Source organism: Ranitomeya imitator, chromosome 5, assembly GCF_032444005.1.
Source record: "Ranitomeya imitator isolate aRanImi1 chromosome 5, aRanImi1.pri, whole genome shotgun sequence".
NCBI lineage: Eukaryota > Metazoa > Chordata > Amphibia > Anura > Dendrobatidae > Ranitomeya > Ranitomeya imitator.
The window spans coordinates 463,681,564-463,702,481 of record NC_091286.1 but is presented as its reverse complement, the minus strand read 5'-3'; the positions used below and the strand labels follow the sequence as shown (position 1 = coordinate 463,702,481).

The following is a 20,918-nucleotide window of genomic DNA, read 5'->3' as shown; positions in this document are numbered from 1 at the left end:
CCTAAACATTTGAGCTCCTCTACATGTGACCCCATTTTGGAAACTAGACCTCCCAAGGAACTAACCTAGATGTGCGGTGACCACTTTAAACCCCCACGTGCTACACAGAAGTTTATAACGCAGAGCCGTGAAAATAAAAAATCATTTTTCTTTCCTCGAAAATTATTTTTTAGCCCGCAATTTTTTTATTTTCACAAGAGTAACAGGAGAAATTGGACCCCAATAGTTGTTGCCCAGTTTGTCCTGAGTACGCTGATACACCATATGTGGGGGTAAACTACTGATTGGGCACACGTCGGGGCTCGGAAGGGAAGTAGTGGCATTTTGAAATGCAGACTTTGATGGAATGGTCTGCGGGCGTCACGTTGCATTTGCAGAGCCCCTGATGTGCCCAAACAGTAAACCCCCCCCCACAAGTAACCCTATTTTGGAAACTAGACCCCCAAAGGAACTTTTCTAGATATGTGGTGAGCACTTTGAACCCCCAAGTGCTTCACAGAAGTTTATAACGCAGAGCCGTGAAAATAAAAAAAAATAATTTTTCTTTCCTCAAAAATGATGTTTTAGCAAGCAGTTTTTTATTTTCACAAGGGTAGCAGGAGAAATTGGACCTCAATAGTTGTTGCCGAGTATGCTGGTACCCTATATGTTGGGGTAAACCACTGTTTTGGTGCACGTCGGGGCTCGGAAGGGAGGGAGCACCATTTGACTTTTTTGAACGCAAGATTGGCTGGAATCAATGGTGGCGCCATGTTGCGTTTGGAGACCCCTGATGTGCCTAAACAGTGGAAACCCCTCAATTCTACCTCCAACACTAACCCCAACACACCCCTAACCCTAATCCCAACTGTAGCCATAACCCTAATCACAACCCTAACCCCAAAACACCCCTAACCACAGCCCTAACCCCAACACACCCCTAACCCTAATCCCAACCCTAAACATAATCCCAACCCTAAACATAATCCTAACCCTAATCCAAACCCTAACCCCAACACACCCCTAACCACAAGCCTAATCTTAACCCCATTTCCAACCCTAGCCCTAATTCCAACCCTAAGGCTATATGCCCACGTTACGGATTCGTGTGAGATTTTTCCGCAACATTTTTGAAAAATCCACGGGTAAAAGGCACTGCGTTTTACCTGCGGATTTACCGTGGATTTCCAGTGTTTTTTGTGCAGATTTCACGTGCGGATTCCTATTGAGGAACAGGTGTAAAACGTTGCAGAATCCGCACAAAGAATTGACATGCTGCGGAAAATACAACACAGCGTTCCGGCGTGGTATTTTCCGCACCATGGGCACAGCGGATTTGGTTTTCCATAGGTTTACATGGAACTGTAAAGCTGATGGAAAACTGCTACGAATCCGCAGCGACCAATCCGCTGTGGATCCGCAGCCAAATCCGTTTTTCACAGCGATCAAAATGTACATGGAACGAATCTGCCGGCCGATTCGGCGGGCGCACTGCGCATGCGCCCGCCATTTTGGAAGATGGCGGAGCCCATGGAGAAGACGGACGGACACCGGGAGCCTCGGAAAGTATTAAGGGGGGGGGGGAGCATCGGAGCACGGGGGGAGCGGGCAGGAGGACGGGGGAGCGGAGCACAGGACGGAGGGGAGCGGACCACAGATAGGTGGACTGGGGGGGCGATCGGTGGGGTGGGGCACATCAGTGTTTCCAGCCATGGCCGATGATATTGCAGCATCGGCCATGGCTGGATTGTAATATTTCACCAGTTTTTTAGGTGAAATATTACAAATCGCTCTGATTGGCTGTTGAAAGTGAAACTGCCAGTCAGAGCGATCGTAGCCACGGGGGGTGAAGCCCCCCTGGGCTAAAGTACCACTCCCCCTGTCCCTGCAGATCGGGTGAAATTGGAGTTGACCCTTTCACCCGATCTGAAGGGACACGATCTTTCCATGACGCCACATAGGCGTCATGGGTCAGATTGGCACCGACTTTCATGATGCCTACTTGGCGTCATGGGTCGGGAAGGGAGTAATACCATCGTTATGTACCATAAATCAAGTAATACTCTACGGATAAGTAATGGAATAACACTTTTTGGGAGTGTTATATAACCACAAAGCACCTTTTGCTCTACGAATGACAGTTAATTTTTTCACCTAAAAAAATAAAAATGTGGTCAACCGCCCCAACTATATTATTTAGTAACAGACTGCAAAGCCCTAATCCCTGCCTTGATACGGTATTCAGCCACGCTCCCTGCTCCGGCAACTCCCTAGACTGAAGGCAGAATGTATGTGATATAAACAGCAAAGCAAACAATTAGCCCTTAGAAGGGCTGTTAGTATGACGCTTCAGCAGCAGTAACACCACTACAGGACCCCGATTGGTTAAACTGTGCACACACAGGCCTAGACAAACACTTGCTCCAATAACAATAGAAAGCGATCAAAAAAATGGCATGTGCTGGAGTATGGATTTGTTTATTCTGCCTCAAAAAGATTGCAGTAAGCCTTAGTGCACATTTATCACGCACTCTGCACTGAGAACTTACAACGGGGTTTTACGTGGAAATCTCTGAAATACATGATGCAAACGGAACCTCGAAGATTTCCTATGAAAAGGTAGATTGAGACAGTTTGGACACTGTCTTGCCTATGATTCGACTTTTTAGGAGTGCTGAAAACCACAGTTTTGTGCACCTATGAAAAGATAGATATCGTTGACAGAGGCTAGACGGAGTCCAGAGTAATTCTAAATAAATGGCAAATGAGCTTTAATGGGGATAAATGTAAGGTCATGCACTTGGGTAGAAGTAATAAGATGTATAATTATGTGCTTAATTCTAAAACTCTGGGCAAAACCGTCAATGAAAAAGACCTGGGTGTATGGGTGGATGACAAACTCATATTCAGTGGCCAGTGTCAGGCAGCTGCTACAAAAGGCAAATAAAATAATGGGATGCATTAAAAGAGGCATAGATGCTCATGAGGAGAACATAATTTTACCTCTATACAAGTCACTCGTTCGACCACACTTAGAATACTGTGCACAGTTCTGGTCTCCGGTGTATAAGAAAGACATAGCTGAACTAGAGCGGGTGCAGAGAAGAGCGACCAAGGTTATTAGAGGACTGGGGGGTCTGCAATACCAAGATAGGTTATTACACTTGGGGCTATTTATTTTGGAAAAACGAAGACTAAGGGGTGATCTTATTTTAATATATAAATATATGAGGGAACAGTACAAAGACCTTTCTGATGATCTTTTTAATCATAGACCTGAAAAAGGGACAAGGGGGCATCCCCTGCGTTTGGAGGAAAAAAGGTTTAAGCATAATAACAGACGCGGATTCTTTACTGTAAGAGCAGTGAGACTATGGAACTCTCTATGTTGTAATGAGTGATTCATTACTTAAATTTAAGAGGGGACTGGATACCTTTCTGGAAAAGTATAATGTTACAGGGTATATATACTAGATTCCTCGATAGGGCGTTGATCCAGGGAACTAGTCTGATTGCCATATGTGGAGTCGGGAAGGAATTTTTTTTCCCCAATGTGGAGCTTACTCTTTGCCACATGGGTTTTTTTTTGCCTTCCTCTGGATCAACATGTTAGGGCATGTTAGGTTAGGCTATGGGTTGAACTAGATGGACTTATAGTCTTCCTTCAACCTTAATAACTATGTAACTATGTAATTCTGCTGCCTCAGGATAGTGAATGTGTCCCTCAGAGATTTCGTCTGAATCACATTATTTGGAGATAACGCAAGCAGCGTTCGCGGTCCGTCACTCAAATGACGGCACATCGCTAGCGCCCGCCCAATGTGGGCGTGCGCTAGCGATACGTTCGCCATTACAATCAATGGCGGCATTAACGGACTACGTTACACCGCGTTATGCCGCAGTGTAATGTAGTCTGTTAAACGGGGTCACATAAACGCAATGTGACCCTAGCCTTAGATGGAAACCCCCAATGTAAGAGCTCAGTGTGGAGCACAGGATAAATGTGATCCCAAATATTAAGTAAAATAAATGGTTTTCAATAAAAGCGGAAATATAGGGGCTTCCATGTAACTGGTAGCACAGAGTCTCTGGAAAATAAAAGTGGCTCCTGAGGAACTCCCAGAGTCTGGAGGAAGAGTGGAGAGACAAACAATCCAAGCTGATGTCTAGTGTGAAGTTTCCACAATCAGTGATGGTTTGGGGAGCCATGTCATCTGCTGGTGTAGGTCCAGTGTTTTATCAAGACCAAAGTCAGCGCAGCCATCTACCAGGAAATTTTAGAGCACTTCATGCTTTTTTGAAGATGGAAATTTCCTTCTCCAGCAGGACTTGGCACCTATCCACACTGCCAAAAGTACCAACACCTGGTTTAAACAGTATCACTGTGCTTGATTGGCCAGCAAACTTGCCTGACCTTAACCCCATAGGAGATTCTATGGAGTATTGTCAAGAGGAAGATGAGACACCAGACCCAACAAGGCAGATGAGCTGAAGGCTGCTATCAAAATAACATGGGCTTCCATGACACCTCAGCAATGCCACAGACTGATCGCCTCCATGCCACGCCGCATTGATGCAGGAATTGATGCCAATGAAACCCCTACCAAGTATTGAATGCATTTAGTGAATATACATTTCAGTAGGTCAACATTTCGGATTTTAAAAACATTTTTCAAGCTGGTGTTTTAAACGTTTTCTAATTTACTGAAATAATGACACGAGTTTTCATGCTGTAAGCCATAATCATCAACATTAACAGAAACACTTGAAGTACATCACTCTGTAATGACTAATATAGGTTGTATTGAAGAACTGAAATAAATTAACTTTTCAATGATATTCTAATTTTGTGAGATGCACCTGTATGTAGGGTATTGACGTATTCAGTTAAAAATGGACCTCCTCTCAGTTTGTTGTGCAACTTCTATTAGCCCTTATAAAAATTTTGGCCTAAAAAAGTTAGCGGTAGAAAAAAAAATTTTTTCTTCACAACACAATAGTACAGGAAAGATATATATCTTGGTACCGTGTTCCCACCCAATGGTATACATTTATTTCTGAGAGGCACCTGTAGCGTCAAGATCATCACTGCACCCTAGAAAAAATTCATAGAGGTAAAGATTGTAAAATGATGTCACTTGTGGGGTGGGTGGGGCTGAGGGTGGTACGTTCTGCTGTTCTGGCACCTCAGGAGCGCTGCAAATGTGACATGGCACACTCAAGCCATTCCAGCAAATCTGAACTCCAACTCCGCTACATATCGGGTATCTGTACTCCCAAGAAATTGCATCAACAAATTTTAATGGTGCAATTTCTCCTGTACTCTGAAAAAAAAAAAAAAAAAAAAAAAAAAAAAATCCCATTTTTCCCCACACAGTTCAAAGTTCTAAACATCTGTGAAGCACCTAGGGATTCAAGATGCTCACCACACATCTAGGTACACTCCTTGAGAGGTCTAGTTTCCAAAATGTGGCCTCTTGTAGGGGGGGGGGGGGGGGGGGGGGGAGTAGGATGGGGGTTTTATTGTTTAGGCACATCAGGAACTCTCCATATGTGACATGGCATCCGCTAAGGATACCAGTAAATTTTGCTTTAAAAAAGTCAAAATGACGCTCCTTCCATGCCTTGCCATGCGCCCAAACAGTAGATTTCCCCCACATATGGTGAATTGGCATGCTCAGGAAAAATTGCACAACAAATTTTGGGGTTCATTTACTCATGTTACCCATGTAAAAAAAAAAAAAACATTGGCAAAAAGTTAAATGTTTATTTTTTCTTTCCACATTGCTTCAGTTCGTGTGAAGAACCTGAAAGGTTAATCAATTTTTTAATGTAAAGGGATTATCCTGCACCAATCGCATCTATATAAGAAGTGAATAGTGCCAAAGTCTTTATATATCCCTCTCTATCTAAAATGCGCCCTTAGGAACTTGTGACCGCCTCTAAACTTTTGAATGCACATTTCCAACTGTTAAATATTTCAGTATTTTTTGCACAACTTGCTGTTCCCAGTAAGCTGCAAATCCTCTACAAGAGGCGGTTAGAGGCAAAGGGTGGCAAATCTCATGAGACAAATATCATACTCATCTGCTGGGAAAGATGCAGGCTCAGTTTCTGAGCCTACATCAATGACAGGGAGCCAGCATATGGCATAAATGTAAGTTACGTCATTAAAGGGCCACTGTCACCCCCCTCCAGCCGTTATAAATTAAAAGAGCCACCTTGTGCAGCAGTAATGCTGCACTCTAACAAGGTGGCTCTTTTAGTTTTAGGTTCAAGTATACCCCAAATAAAGCGTTTTTATACTTAGCCACAATTCCTTGTCTCTAGCCAGGGAGGCGGTTCCTCACTCCCCAGCTCTTACCGCTCCTCTGCCGTCACTCAACTCTTCCTGCGCTTTCGGCGCCGCCCCCTCAGCGCTGTGTACGTTTCAAAACTGGCGCCTGCGCAGTGTACTGCTGTGCTGCGCAGACGAAGTAAGCTCTGGCCGTCTGACGTCCCAGCCAGGCTTGCAGACTGCGCCTGCACGGGCATTGCGGCCAGCCACCTTTGAAATCCCCGCCCCGCACTGTGCATAATGCATAACACAGTGCGGGGTGGGGATTCCAAAGGTGGCTGGCCGCAATGCCCGCCGCAGGCGCAGTCTGCAAGCCTGGCTGTGACGTCAGATGGCCAGAGCTTACTGCATCTGCGCAGCACAGCAGTACACTGCGCAGGCGCCGGTTTCGAAACGTACACAGCGCTGAGGGGGCGGCACCGAAAGCGCAGGAAGAGTTGAGTGACGGCAGAGGAGCAGTTAGAGCTGGGGAGTGAGGACCCGCCTCCCTGGCTAGAGACAGGAATTATGGCTAAAGTATAAAAACGCTTTATTTGGGGTATACTTGAACCTAAAACTAAAAGGGCTACCTTGTTAGAATGCAGCATTACTGCTGCACAAGGTGGCTCTTTTAGTTTATAACGGCTGGAGGGGGGTGACAGTGGCCCTTTAAGGGGTTAAGGAGAACTTTTCCATCTCTGAAAAATTAGACTGTACAGCAATATCTATACAAGCAACAGTTACATTATTAAGTGGCTTACCTTTATTTCAATAAGTGAGAGATTGAGCAAAAACAGATTTAAAAATGGCAAAATGCAACACTAAAAAAAGCTTCATATTCAACAACTCACCAGAGAAAACTGATAATTTCCCAATAGCCTGAGCAATGGCTGCAGAACGTAAATGTGAGTTACCTGGAAAACAGAAGATTGAAAAAAAAGGTTTATATAGAAATCCTACAATATATACAGTGTGGTTATAGAGGTTGCTGTAGGCAATCCAGCAGTTACAAGGGCGTACTTCCATTCACAGATCAATATGGGAAGCTCGCACTCGCCGCTCTCATGATCCAGCAATACACCTTACAGCTGCGTGCACAACTTATGTATGATAACAGAATGGATATTACAGAGGTCTGCAGAATGGCAGCATAACCACTGAAAAGCAGCAGGAATTGAAGACAGTAATTTTTTGAGGTTAAGAAATTCTAGCAAGGAAGAAATCTTACTAGAAGAGCTTACATCTTATCCGCAATTAGCTTCCTTAAAGCTAAAAACTGAAAAGAGTAGGCCATATAAAGGGGATCACCAGAGACACAGATATGATGTAAAATTGACACCTTTATTTAATTAAAACATTTAAGAAAGGTCACACATGCGTCCTGCCAACTATTCATAGAAAGCTCAAAATAAGGCTACAACCTGAGGAATACTCCCAAGAGAATGAAAATTATATATATATATATATATATATATATATATATATATATATATATATATATATACACACACACACACACACGTACACTTTGGTCAAACGCCTATATGGACAGCATATCAGATATACACAACGTCCTATATTTATAGCCTGTCTATATGTAAACCATAATGGGCAGGAGATATCTCAGCTGAAAAGTGTGTATATACTCATAACAATGTGCACACAATGTGCTTCCTTGAAGCGAACCTCTCAGCGCGATTATGTCAAGTAAACTAAATGCATTGTCAGGTTGGCAGTATTAAACGGATTGCAATGATACCTGGGATGAAGAAATCCTTCTTGTGGTTCTTGTGTAAGCTACGTTAGAAGTTTTCAGTTTATGAGATGCTCGTGCTCTGGGGCAGGACTGTAGGCAGTCTTATCTTCCTGCTCTAGGCCAGAGAAACCAAGGAAAGACCTGCCCACAGGCTACTCCAAAGTACAAATATGTTCCTTATCATAGAGATAGACTGTTTGTGCTTGGGGGTGGTCTGCGGGCAGGTCTTTCCTTGGTTTCTCTGGCTTAGAGCAGGAAGATAAGACTCTGCCTACAGTCCCAGACCAAAGCATAGGCATCTCATTAACTGAAAACTTCTTAACAGATTACACAAGAATCACAAGACGGATTTCTTCACCCCAGGTATCATTTTAATCAGTTTAAACACTGTCAACCTGACAATGCCTGTAGTTTACTTAGGGGTCATTCCATATCAAGTGATCCAAATACGATTTTTTTTTTTACCTGACGTCTTTAGATTTTTTTTTTGTTATGAAGTACAACTTTAGTTAATTACAAATTAAAAGTTTTGAATTTTTTCTTCATCAGTTAATTGTTTACTAATTTCCAAAGTGTTGAAAAAGCGCAGATTTTTGCCTGGTATGGCTTTACATTTTTTATCATATCTCAGGCTAGAATTAAGATGAAGAGGTGGGAGAGGCATCATTTTTCTCAGAACAATACGGGCTTTCGTTTGATAAGTCACAAGACTATGTTTCTTTATATTTTGTTTGGGAGAAAACAAATTCAAAAATTTGATGCGGAATTGTGAAAAAAAATGTATGTTTTAAAATTGTGAAAACAAGCATGTGTGTTACTTGTGTTCTTGTTTATATTTGTACAGGTATTCAACTTGGGACCTTTCAGATTTTTATTTTATTTTTTTAAGCCTTGAATCATCTGATTTTATGTTTGTGCGAGTTTCTTCCTTTCTTTTCAAATTACAAACTTATTGCATTTAACATTTATATGAAACAATAAAGAAACAAAACACAAATACCGAAGTGCCAAAATAAATACATCTTAATCATAACACAACTTGTTCAATGCATTCAGGTTGAAAATGCTGAGCGGGCCAAAAGAAAAAAGGTGATCATGTCCTCCAGTGTGATTTTCTAAATACAGTCTAATCCTAAATAAATATGTTAAAAACCAGATTAAAAGAACCAATATTTTCACCACCACCATTTATACATGGAACATTTTTTTTTCTATCACTAAACATGTCATTTATGAAGTTTAAGAATAGTACAGTAAGATCGTTGTTCGATAAAATATGAACTAATCAAGCAATTAATAGTAGTTTTTTACACTGGCCTTTTATCATCAATGTGTCCCTTCTAGTGGGTGAAATGTAATCTTGTCCATACGCGCTTACTAGCATAATCTTGTCCATACGCGCATGGCCATTTCCTTTTGTGTCAGAGTATGTACGGCCTGTCATGGTGCTCGGCTCCACCTCAGTCAATATCTGATTTTTGTTCACTTTTACAATGTCTGGTTTTCTTGGATACACAAAGGACGGCGCTGGACCAGAAGCTACAGAAAAGTCCTTTCTACTTCTTCATTTTCACAATCTTTGGAGAGTCCAGTAGCCGCCACCAGCGCCAATCATATTCACAGGTCACATCATCAGTTATGTCATCCATTGCCGATCTTGTGCCGCCTTCTACCACGTCATGGACATCACTCTCTTTGCTGAATGAAAAAAATCCTTATATTCATTTCTGTTTCACTACATGGGATGGCAGTCCGGTATTCCTGAGTCCTTGTGATGGGTTCTGCTTCCTGTAACTCATGTTCTCACAACCTCTCCTCCTCTTCGTAGTCCTGGTTTGTACAATACATGGATTGGATGTTAAGAATATTTTTCTCCCTCCATTTGAGGAGTTGCCTGGGTTTTCAGATTTGGTGTGAATACGGCCTCTGGAGGCTGGAGCTGCCGGCCGGTCATCTGCTCTGCAGTCACTGTCTACCCCTGGTCATTCTCAGCCCTAACAAAGCTTCTCCTCTGTCCTCTCCTGCTTCTAAGCTGTATCATAATAAAATAATACAGTAATATCTAAAAATCATGGATTATTTGGTAAATATAGACCCCACACCATTTACACCACAGGCTGAACAGATCTAAATGCGAGATTTTCGAATTGACACTAATAGTTTTATTTTTTAAAATATGATCCCATCACGATTCCCACTTGCATTTTGGTACAGATATTGCTAGGAGCATAGCAGGCACATGTGCAGTTTTTGACATTTTGAAATTAAACGTTTTTTTCGGAAATGCATTTTAAAATTTTGCATTTCCGTTCACATGGGTAAAATATTAACAAAGATTATCTTGTGACATACAGTATGTGGTGACAGCCAGTACAGTTCTGAGTAGAATGGTGTTTATTCTGTTTCTCTATTTTTTTCTAGCCTGAGATATGGGGAGAAATTTAAAGGCAGGCAACACCGAAATTGACACTTTTTCCGAACTTTGAAAATCAATTTAAAAAAAAAAAAAAATCTAGATTTTTTTTTCTTCACATTTTGCATTCTCTGACACACTATTACCAAATGGCACAATCTCAAAAGAATTAAATAACATTAGTTCACTGACATGGAATGACCCTTAGCAAAATCCTGCTGACAGGTTTGCGTTAATGATCGAAAAGTACTTAAAGCGTTGTGCTTCCCAATCAGCTGCACACTTCTCTCTGCCTGACGGACACGGACCAACCTCTCACTGTTGAAGCCATTTATTGGCTATGTTGAAAAAGTCGGAGAGGAAACAAGTGGGGGCCTGGTCAGCGGTAGAGGAGCAGTGTCGAATTGATAATTAGCATATAAATCAACTACAATTTTTATAGGATGCAGAATACAAGAACGGGATAAAAAAAAACCCTTTAACTATTAACATCCTGTTGTACCCTAGTACACAAAAGGTAATGGACTTCCCCACTTCCTAACTCCGAAGGAAAATGCTTTTTTTTATTTTCACACAGACATTAACTCCCTTCTAACATCAGACATACTATCCCGTCGAGGTGACCTGAGCCCGAATGACTATCGATGGGATAGTACGTCATATGCGATCAGCTGTGAGCGCGGCCGATCGCCAGCTGACATCCGTCACGGACCGCTCCTGGCACTTTAACCCCTGGAACACTGTGACCAAACAAGATTGCAGCGTTCCAGTGGCATAGGGAAGCATCGGGCAGGAGGGGGCTCCCTGCGAGCTTCCCTGAGACCCTCAGAACAACACGATGGCGTTGTTCAGAGGATCTCCTTTTGTCTCCTCCCTGCAGATCCCCGGTTCCAAGATGGCCACGCAGTCCTGCAGGGAAGTGGCTTCTCAGTGGCTGCTGAGAGCAGGCGCTGAGAAGGCTCTTGCACTGCCCGTCAGATCCCTGATCAGACAGTGCTGTGCAAAGTGTCAGATCAGCAATCGGACATTATATAGTCATGTCCCACCCTGGGACAAAGTAAAACAAAATAAAAAATACATACATACACACTTTTTTTCCCCAATAAATACATTTCTTTATGCAAGTATAAAAAAAAACAAAAAAAAAACAAAAAAAACAAAAAAAACAATAGAAGTACACACATCCGGTATCCCCGCGACCAACCGTAAGAACCAGACCTATAAAAATGTCCCACTAATTAACCCCTTCAGTGAAAACCATTAAAAAAAAAAAAAGAAAAGCAAAAATCAATGCTTTATACCGCAGAAAAAAAAAAAAAAAGTAGAATAAGGCTACTTTCACACTAGCGTTGGATTTGGCCCGTCGCAGTGAGACGGGCCGAGATTCCGACGCTAGCGTTTGATGCGCCGCACAACGGGTGCAGCGGATGCATTTCTCCGACGCATCCGCTGCCCCATTGTGAGGTGCGGGGAGGTGGGGGCGGAGTTCCGGCCGTGCATACGCGGTCGGAAAAACCGGTCCGTCGGCAGCAAAAAAGTTACATTTAACGTTTTTTGCTCCCGGCGGTCTGCCACAACACGGCGCAACCGTCGCACGACGGTTGCGACGTGTGTCAATACGTCGCAATGCGTCGGTAATGTTACTCTATGGGGCAAAAACGCATCCTGCAAACAACTTTGCAGGATGCGTTTTTTTCCCCTAAACGACGCATTGCGACGTATTCAAAACAATGCCAGTGTGAAAGTAGCCTAACACGCGATCAAAAAGACAGATATAAATAAACATGTTACCGCTGAAAAAGTCATCTTGTCCTGCAAAAAAATGAGCCACCATACAGTCATCAGCAAAAAAATAAAAAAGTTATAGCTCTCAGAATAAAGCGATGCAAAAACATACATACATACATATATATATACATATACATATATATATATATATATATATATATATATATATATATATATATATATATATATATATATATATATATATATATATATATATATATATATATACACATACATACATACACACACACACACACGAGTTTTTATTATAAAAAAGCGCCAAAACATAAAACAGTTATATAAATGAGGTATCGCTGTAATCGTACTGACCCGAAGAATAAAACTGCTTTGTCCATTTTACCACACGTGGAATGGTATAAACGCCCCACCCAAAAGAAATTCAATTGCTGGTTTTTGTTCATTCTGCCGCCCAAAAATTGTAACAAAAAGCGATCAAAAAGGTCACGTGCCTGAAAAGGTTACCAATAAAAACGTCAACTCGTCCCTTAAAAAATAAGACCTCTCATGACTGTGGACCAAAATATGGAAAAATTATAGCTCTCAAAATGTGGTGATGCAAAAACTATTTTTTGCAATAAAAAGCGTCTTTTAGCATATGACCGCAGATAAACATAAAATATTGATATAAAAATCTGCTATAAATAGTAAATAGAACCCCCCTTTATCATCCCCTTAAATAGGGAAAAATAATAACATTTTAAAAAAAGTATTTCCATTTTCCCATTAGGGTTAGGGCTAAGGGTTTGGATTACGTTTACGGCTTGGATTAGGGTTAGGGGTGTGTTGGGGTTGGGATTGTAATTAGGGTAAGGCTGCCGTCACACTAGCAGTATTTGGTCAGTATTTTACATCAGTATTTGTAAGCCAAAACCAGGAGTGGAACAAATAGAGGAAAAGTATAATAGAAACATATGCACCACTTCTGCATTTATCACCCACTCCTGGTTTTGGCTACAAATACTGATGTAAAATACTGACCAAATACTGCTAGTGTGACGGCAGCCTAAAGGTACCTTCACACTGAACGATATCGCTAGCGATCCGTGACGTTGCAGCGTCCTGGCTAGCGATATCGTTCAATGCAGGAAAGCAGAGCGCCGGGGACAGACAGCAGAAGGTAAGTATGCAGTGTTTGTTTTTTTACTTTTACGATGGTAACCAGGGTAAACATCGGGTTACTAAGCGCAGCCCTGCGCTTAGTAACCCGATGTTTACCCTGGTTACCGCCAGCATCGTTGGTCGCTGGAGAGCTGTCTGTGTGACAGCTCTCCAGTGACCAAACAGCGACGCTGCAGCGATCGACATCGTTGACGGTATCGCTGCAGCGTCGCTGAGTGTGAAGGTACCATTAGAGTACGAATTGGGGGGTTTCCACTGTTTAGGCACATCAGGAGCTCTCCCTCTCTGCCATGCGCCCAAACAGTGGTTTACCCCTACATAAGGAGTATCGGCGTACTCAGGACAAATTGTACAACTTTTAGGGTTCATTTTCTCCTGTTACCCTTGGTAAAATAAAACAAATTGGAAATGAAGTAAATTTCTGGTGAGAAAAAAAAAAAAAAAGTTTTAATTTTTTTTTCAACATTCCAAAAATTTCTGTGAAGCACCTGAAGGGTCAAACTTCTTGAATGTGGTTTTGAGCACCTTGAGGGGTGCAGTTTTTAGAATGGTGTCACTTTTGGGTATTTTCTATCATATAGACCCCTAAAAGTGACAAAAATGTAATGTGGTCCCTAAAAAATAAAATAAAAAAAAAAGGGTGTAAAAATGCAAAATCGCTGGTCAACTTTTAACTCCCTAACAAAAAAATAAAAATGTGGTTCCAAAATTGTGCTGATGTAAAGTAGACATGTGGGAAATGTTACTTACGGTATGTATTTTGCGTAACATATCTGTGTGATTTAAGGGCATGAAAATTCAAAGTTGGAGATTTACCAGCAAATATAGTGGTAATCTGAAAGGTAAATGGTTTGTAGGTCATGCCTGACAGAATGACTGGAGTAGCAGCTAAATGTTGGGACAGGGACATTGCAGAGCAGACTGTGGATGAAGGTGCAGCGGAGCGATTAGAGCTGCGCTCACTGTGTAGCACTGAGGGACCAACTGCTCCCTGCATCGCCTCAAGAACTGAAAGAGCGGCTGCAGGGAGTAGATGTAGTTTTCTCCATGTAGCCGCACTTCCAGTAAGCCCCCACAACTCATGATTTAAACATTACAATAAGCAGATATGGACCAACGCCTCTAAGTGTGAACAGTATACGCTGCCAAGACCGCATAACATACAAATCCAAAACTACAACAGAACCCTGTGTATGTCAAGATATATTAAAACCTTGAATATGGTGATTAAACTGTATCACTGCCATATATCATATACTCAAAATTAAATGATACTTCAACCAACCATAAATATTAGGTTTAGCATCCCTCCCCTTCCTCGGAGAAAGGTATGCCTTCTTGTGGCTGGTGTGCATACATAAAATTGTCAAATTTTTTTATATTAAAAAAACTTTTTTTTGGTGGGGGGGGGGGGGGGGAACTGGGGAGATTCAAACTTATAGTATTCTTAAATTTTTAACGTATCTTTAAAAAAAAAAAAAAGTTTTAATTTCTTTTTTTTGTACGAACTGGTGATTGTTTGCTTGTACTATACAGCAATATAACAATATTGCAAAAATCACAGGCTCACTTCCATAAGACTACCGTTGGCCCCCTTAAAAATAGTCTGGGTGAAATGGTGGATGAGGATGAGGAAAAAGCCAATATGCTAAATGACTTTTTTTCATCAGTATTTACACAAGAAAATCCCATGGCAGACAATATGATCAGTGATAACACAAATTCCCAATTAAATGTCACCTGCTTAACCCAACAGGAAGTACGGCAGCGTCTAAAAATCACTAAAATTGACAAATCTCCGGGCCCGGATGGGATACACCCCCGAGTACTGCACGAACTAAGTACAGTCATTGATAGACCATTATTTTTAATCTTTAAAGACTCCATAATAACAGGGTCTGTACCACAGGACTGGCGTATAGCAAATGTGGTGCCAATATTCAAAAAAGGGGACAAAAACTGAACTCGGAAATTATAGGCCAGTGAGCTTAACCTCTACTGTGGGTAAAATCCTGGAGGGAATTCTAAGAGATGCTATACTGGAGTATCTGAAGAGGAATAACCTCATGACCCAGTATCAGCACGGGTTTAGTAGGGACTGTTCATGTCAGACTAATCTGATCAGTTTCCATGAAGAGGTAAGTTCCGGACTGGACCAAGGGAACCCAGTGGACATAGTGTATATGGACTTTTCAAAAGCTTTTGATACGGTGCCACACAAAAGGTTGATACATAAAATGAGAATAATGGGGATAGGGGAAAATATGTGCAAGTGGGTTGAGAGCTGGCTCAGGGATAGGAAACAAAAGGTGGTTATTAATGGAGCACACTCGGACTCGGTCATGGTTAGCAGTTCATGCACTTGGGTAGAAGTAATAAGATGTATAATTATGTGCTTAATTCTAAAACTCTGGGCAAAACCGTCAATGAAAAAGACCTGGGTGTATGGGTGGATGACAAACTCCTATTCAGTGGCCAGTGTCAGGCAGCTGCTACAAAGGCAAATAAAATAATGGGATGCATTAAAAGAGGCATAGATGCTCATGAGGAGAACATAATTTTACCTCTATACAAGTCACTAGTTCGACCACACTTAGAATACTGTGCACAGTTCTGGTCTTCGGTGTATAAGAAAGACATAGCTGAACTGGAGCGGGTGCAGAGAAGAGCGACCAAGGTTATTAGAGGACTGGGGGGTCTGCAATTCCAAGATAGGTTATTACACTTGGGGCTATTTAGTTTGGAAAAACAAAGACTAAGGGGTGATCTTATTTTAACCCCTTCCCGACCTTTGACGCCACGTAGGCGTCATGAAAGTCGGTGCCAATCAGACCCATGACGCCTATGTGGCGTCATGGAAAGATCGCGTCCCTGCAGATCGGGTGAAAGGGTTAACTCCCATTTCACCCGATCCGCAGGGACAGGGGGAGTGATAGTTTAGCCCAGGGGGGGGTGGCTTCACCCCCCCATGGCTACGATCGCTCTGATTGGCAGTTTCACTTTCAACAGCCAATCAGAGCGATTTGTAATATTTCACCTATTAAAACTGGTGAAATATTACAATCCAGCCATGGCCGATGCTGCAATATCATCGGCCATGGCTGGAAACACTAATGTGCCCCCAACCCACCGATCGCCCCCCCAAGCCACCGATCTGTCCGGTACACTGCTCCGGCTCCCCTCAGTCCTGTGCTCCGCTCCCCCCGTGCTCTTGTCCGCTCCCCCCGTGCTCCAATCACCCCCCCCCCCCCCCCGTGCTCCAATCACCCCCCCCCGTGCTCCAATCACCCCCCCCCCCGTGCTCCAATCACCCCCCCCCGTGCTCCAATCACCCCCCCGTGCTCCAATCACCCCCCCCCCCTGTGCTCCAATCACCCCCCCCCCCCTGTGCTCCGTTTCACCTCCCCGTGCTCCGTTCCACCCCCCCGTGCTTCGTTCAAACCCCCATGCTCCGTTCCACCCCCCCGCGCTCCGATCCACCCCCCCATGCTCCGATCCCCGCCCCCCCCCCCCCCAATCATACTTACCGATCCTGCCGGGGTCCGTCCGTCTTCTCCCTGGGCGCCGCCATCTTCCAAAATGGCGGGCGCATGCGCAGTGCGCCCGCCGAATCTGCCGGCCGGCAGATTCGTTCCAAAGTGCATTTTGATCTATGAGATATAATCTATCACAGTGATCAAAATAAAAAAAATAAATAAATGAGCCCCCCCCCCTTTGTCACCTTCATAGGTAAGGACAATAAAAAAAATAAAGAATTTTTTTTTTTCCACTAATGTTAGAATAGGGTTAGGGTTAGGGTTAGGGCTAGGGTTAGGGTTAGGGCTAGGGCTAGGGTTTCGGTATGTGCACATGTATTCTGGTCCTCTGCGGATTTTTCCGCTGCAGATTTGATAAATCCGCAGTGCTAAACAGCTGCGGATTTACCGCGTTTTTTCTGCGCATTTCACTGCGGTTTTACAACTGCGATTTTCTATTGGAGCAGTTGTAAAACCGCTGCGGAATCCGCACAAAGAAGTGACATGCTGCGGAATCTAAACCACTGCGTTTCCGTGCAGTTTTTCTGCAGCATGTGTACAGCGATTTTTGTTTCCCATAGGTTTACATTGAGCTGTAAACTCATGGGAAACTGCTGCGGATCCGCAGCGGTTTCCGCAGCGTGTGCACATACCTTTAGAATTAGGCTATGTGCACACGGTGCGGATTTGGCTGCGGATCCGCAGCGGATTGGCCGCTGCGGATTCGCAGCAGTGTTCCATCAGGTTTACAGTTCCATGTAAACATATGGAAAACCAAATCCGCTGTGCCCATGGTGCGGAAAATACCGCGCGGAAACGCTGCGTTGTATTTTCCGCAGCATGTCAATTCTTTGTGCGGATTCCGCGGCGTTTTACACCTGTTCCTCAATAGGAATCCGCAGGTGAAATCCGCACAAAAAACACTGGAAATCCGCGGAAAATCCGCAGGTAAAACGCAGCACCTTTTACCCGCGGATTTTTTAAATATGATGATGAAAAATCTCACACGAATCCGCAACGTGGGCACATAGCCTTAGGGTTAGGGTTGGAATTAGGGTTGTGGTTAGGGTTGTGATTAGGGTTATGGCTACAGTTGGGATTAGGGTTAGGGGTGTGTTGGGGTTAGCGTTGGAGGTAGAATTGAGGGGTTACCACTGTTTAGGCACATCAGGGGTCTCCAAACGCAACATGGCGCCACCATTGATTCCAGCCAATCTTGTATTCAAAAAGTCAAATGGTGCTCCCTCAATTCCGAGCCCCGACGTGTGCCCAAACAGTGGTTTACCTCCACACATGGGGTATCAGCGTACTCAGGAGAGACTGGACAACAACTTTTGGGGTCCAATTTTTCCTGTAACCCTTGGAAAAATAAAAAATTCTGGGCTAAATAATTATTTTTGAGGAAAGAAAACGTATTTATTATTTTCACGGCTCTGCATTATAAACTTCTATGAAGCACTTGGGGGTTCAAAGTGCTCACCACACATCTAGATAAGTTCCTTTCGGGGTCTAGTTTCCAAAATGGGGTCACTTGTGGGGGGTTTCTACTGTTTAGCCACATCAGGGGCTCTGCAAACGCAACGTGACACCCACAGAGCATTCCATCAAAGTCTGCATTTCAAAACGTCACTACTTCACTTCCGAGCCCCAGCATGTGCCCAAACAGTGGTTTACCCCCACATATGGGGTATCAGCGTACTCAGGAGAAACTGGACAACAACTTTTGGGGTCAAATTTCTCCTGTTACCCTTGGGGAAAATAAAAAATTGCAGGCTAAAAGATCATTTTTGAGAAAATAATTTTTTTTTTTTTTTTCATGGCTCTGCGTTATAAACTTCTGTGAAGCAATTGGGGGTTTAAAGTCCTCACCACACATCTAGATTAGTTCCTTTGGGGGTCTAGTTTCCAAAATGGGGTCATTTGTGGGGGATCTCCAATGTTTAGACACACAGGGGCTCTCCAAACGTGATATGGTGTCCGCTAATGATTGGAGCTAATTTTCCATTTAAAAAGCCAAATGGCGTGCCTTCCCTTCCGAGCCCTGCCGTGCGCCCAAACAGTGGTTTACCCCCACATATGGGGTGTCAGCGTACTCAGGACAAACTGGACAACAACATTTGGGGTCCAATTTCTATTTCCCTTGGCAAAACAGGAAATTCCAGGCTAAAAAATCATTTTTGAGGAAAGAAAAATTATTTTTTATTTTCATGGCTCTGCGTTATAAACTTCTGTGAAGCACCTGGGGGGTTTAAAGTGCTCAGTATGCATCTAGATAAGTTCCTTGGGGGGTCTAGTTTCCAAAATGGGGTCACTTGTGGGGGAGCTCCAATGTTTAGGCACACAGGGGCTCTCCAAACGCGACATGGTGTCCGCTAACAATTGGAGCTAATTTTCCATTCAAAAAGTCAAATGGCGCGCCTTCCCTTCCGAGCCCTGCCGTGTGCCCAAACAGTGGTTTACCCCCACATATGAGGTATCGGCGTACTCGGGAGAAATTGCCCAACAAATTTTATGATCCATTTTATCCTATTGCCCATGTGAAAATGAAAAAATTGAGGCGAAAAGAATTTTTTTGTGAAAAAAAAAAGTACTTTTTCATTTTTACAGATCAATTTGTGAAGCACCTGAGGGTTTAAAGGGCTCACTAGGCATCTAGATAAGTTCCTTGGGGGGGTCTAGTTTCCAAAATGGGGTCACTTGTGGGGGAGCGCCAAAGTTTAGGCACACAGGTGCTCTCCAAACGCGACATGGTGTCCGCTAAAGAGTGGAGCCAATTTTTCATTCAAAAAGTCAAATGGCGCTCCTTCCCTTCCAAGCCCTGCCGTGCGCCCCCACATATGAGGTATCAGCGTACTCAGGACAAATTGGACAACAACTTTCGTGGTTCAGTTTCTCCTTTTACCATTGGGAAAATAAAATTGTTGCTAAAAGATAATTTTTGTGACTAAAAAGTTAAATGTTCATTTTTTCCTTCCATGTTGCTTCTGCTGCTGTGAAGTACCTGAAGGGTTAATAAACTTCTTGAATGTGGTTTTAAGTACCTTGAGGGGTGCATTTCTTACAATGGTGTCACTTTTGGGTATTTTCAGCCATATAGACCCCTCAAACTGACTTCAAATGTGAGGTGGTCCCTAAAAAAAATGATTTTGAAAATTTTGTTGTAAAAATGAGAAATCGCTGGTCAAATTTTAACCCTTATAACTTCCTAGCAAAAAAAAAAATTTTGTTTCCAAAATTGTGCGGATGTAAAGTATACATGTGGGAAATGTTATTTATTAACTATTTTGTGTCACATACCTCTCTGGTTTAACAGAATAAAAATTCAAAATGTGAAAATTGCGAAATTTTCAAAATTTTTGCCAAATTTCCGTTTTTATCACAAATAAACGCAGAATTTATTGACCTAAATTTACCACTAACATGAAGCCCAATATGTCACGAAAAAACAATCTCAGAACCGCTAGGATCCGTTGAAGCTTTCCTGAGTTATTACCTCATAAATGGACACTGGTCAGAATTGCAAAAAACGGCAAGGTCTTTAAGGTCAAAATAGGCTGGGTTATGAAGGGGTTAATGTATAAATATATGAGGGGACAGTACAAAGACCTTTCTCATGATTTTTTTAATCATAGACCTGAAACAGCAAAAAGGGGGCATCCTCTACGTTTGGAGGAAAAAGGTTTAAGCATAATAACAGACGCGGATTCTTTACTGTAAGAGCAGTGAGACTATGGAACTCTCTGTCGTATGATGTAATGAGTGATTCATTACTTAAATTTAAGAGGGGACTGGATACCTTTCTGGAAAAGTATAATGTTACAGGGTATATACACTAGATTCCTTGATAGGGCGTTGATCCTGGGAACTAGTCTGATTGCCGTATGTGGAGTCGGGAAGGAATTTTTTTCCCCCAAGGTGGAGCTTACTCTTTGCCACATGGGTTTTTTTTGCCTTCCTCTGGATCAACATGTTAGGGCATGTTAGGTTAGGCTATGGGTTGAACTAGATGGA

At 42.8% G+C, this 20,918-nt stretch overlaps 1 protein-coding gene across 4 annotated transcripts in view; it reads right to left on the bottom strand.

Moving 5' to 3' along the window:
- The window catches only part of TBL1XR1 (TBL1X/Y related 1), a 284,264-nt gene that overhangs the window by 66,611 nt on the left and 196,735 nt on the right, over positions 1-20,918 (bottom strand). For all 4 annotated transcript variants that reach the window (XM_069727286.1, XM_069727289.1, XM_069727287.1 and 1 more), the window contains one exon: positions 7,147-7,209. The gene's annotated coding sequence lies outside the window, so the exon portion shown is untranslated. The remainder of the gene's footprint in view (positions 1-7,146; positions 7,210-20,918) is intronic.